This window comes from Eulemur rufifrons, chromosome 8, assembly GCF_041146395.1.
Source record: "Eulemur rufifrons isolate Redbay chromosome 8, OSU_ERuf_1, whole genome shotgun sequence".
NCBI lineage: Eukaryota > Metazoa > Chordata > Mammalia > Primates > Lemuridae > Eulemur > Eulemur rufifrons.
The window spans coordinates 71,397,357-71,399,585 of record NC_090990.1 but is presented as its reverse complement, the minus strand read 5'-3'; positions in this window follow the sequence as shown (position 1 = coordinate 71,399,585).

Below are 2,229 nucleotides of genomic sequence, written 5' to 3'. Positions count from 1 at the left end.
AGATTTCATGAAATTTGTAAAGATCTAACAGTGTATTGCAGATTTCATGTGGTCTAAACAGCTTATACGAAGTAAAACTCTCGGTAGTTAGTAAACGGTGTTTTCACAGCTACGCAGTTTTTCCAAGATTGAACTGCTCTGGAATAGTTTAATTTCACCAAAGTGTGTGGTTGCTGGATGAAGCAGATGGCCCCTTGCATTTAGAAGCTTTATCTGCAAAAGAGTATTCTAACTTTAGAGGATCCCCCGTCTTATTCTGTTACAACCTGCATGTTCACTTTAGTAAATTTAGATGATCAGACAATGTCTTTTTAATTTGTTAGAGCACCAGCAAGTTATCAAGTTAGATACTGTAGAAAGTCTGATATATAAACGATACATACGATGACAATATTTTCTCAGCAAGCTGTAAGGTTAGATACTATATAAAGTCTGATATATATGAGATATATAATAATATTTTTCCCATAAAAATACATTAATACTTTTATTTCATCCTTTGTCATCATCTCATCTTTCTAAAAGGAAAATCTCAAGAGAAAATCTTCTCTGGGATTTACCCAGGGTTGAGAGATTTTTAAAATTATATTCTTGTTTGTAATGTAATTACAAAGAGATGTGTTATAATTACATGCTGAATTTGTAAATTTCTTCAGTTCAAAATACAATCTACCAAAATCTCCAGCATAATTTAAGCTAATTCAGTATATTCCTTACAGCCTTTCCCTTTTTTTCTTTCACCTACCTTTCCTCTAATACCTTTTAATAGGAATCCACGATGGCATTAAATAGTGATCCTTCTTTGTTGTAGATAGTAATAAATAAACAAAAAGCAGGAAAACAAAAAGCAGGCCCATTTGTACAAGATAGAACATTTGGCATCACCAGTGTGTGTCCCACATCAGAGACTGTCGGCATGGATAGAGAGCAACCCTCTGGCATCGACTTAGTGCCACCATTGCTGTAAGGGGCACACACACATTTACCCAATGCCTGCACAGTACGTAATTGCTCCCTGAAAGCAAGCTCATTCAACTGAGCAGGACTTACTTAAGGACAGTGGCACCTTGTAGCTCGTCAGAGCTGGGAGTATGTTTTAGAGGCAAACAGTGCTGGTTCATACAACTCCTTTCCCAATTAGTTGAAACTCTACTAACTCATTTGTTTGAATTAATTCACTAAAATTCATTGAGAACACAACGTTATCACACAGTACATACTAACCACATTTGGAACACCAAATCATGAACTTCCTTCCAAGAACACCACCTCATCTGAGACTGATTATATCAGAGAATTATAAAACTTCGAAACATCTTAAAGAGCCTCTGATTTTGTGGTTCCCAAATTTTCATCAATTAAGACCTCTTTTTATTATTTTATCTCTATGGTATCCACACTTTGAAAGATTTGAAATTTTACCCATGGGTTTGGTTTCCATTAGGCTATAAAATAAATGCAAAGAATTCAGGAATAGTAATCTATTTGGGGGAAATTCCTAGAGATTTATATGTCCTCAGTTTGGAAACCTATGATCTCACATGACCCTGTTATATCAATGAAGGATCCGAGCTTACCTGATTTCCTCCCCACCCACCACAAATCATAGAGTTAGTCTGAAGCAGATTTAAAACCAGGTTCTGGGTAGAAGTGAATTGCCTAGTAAGTCTAATCAAAGTTTTTCAGAGAACAAGTGAAAAGTATGGCAATAGTTCTTCACTTCTGGAGTAGTGGAATCCATCTGAAGGAAATGAGTTTTTATATACAATTAATCTTTCCTTTTAAATGGTGTTGGGAAACTCCTAATGACTAAATTCTCATACCAACAATTACAACAAACAAAAGCATTAGAGGCTACAGCCTCTCTTTGACACTTTCACATGACTTTCATCATTATGAAGACTGGCTTTTGTGATATTCATATGAGTTTGACCTGAGTCAACAAAAGCCAGGGAAATCGATTAGAGAGGAAAATTCAGCCTTAAATCTTATGTTCCCGTGGGGGCTGCCTATAGCCTCTGGGCAGCCAGGAGCTTGTATGTGGCTCATCTGTGACACAATGCTGAAATAAAATGAGGCGGATGCTGAAGCTCAATCCTTAAAAAAAAAAAAAAAAAAAATGTCCCTTTGGTCCATTCAAGTTACCACCTAAGCTAGGGCTTTCATGCCCTTTAAGTCCGGAATGAAAACTAGTAATAATGAGGCAAAAATCTGATATGGAAAACGAGG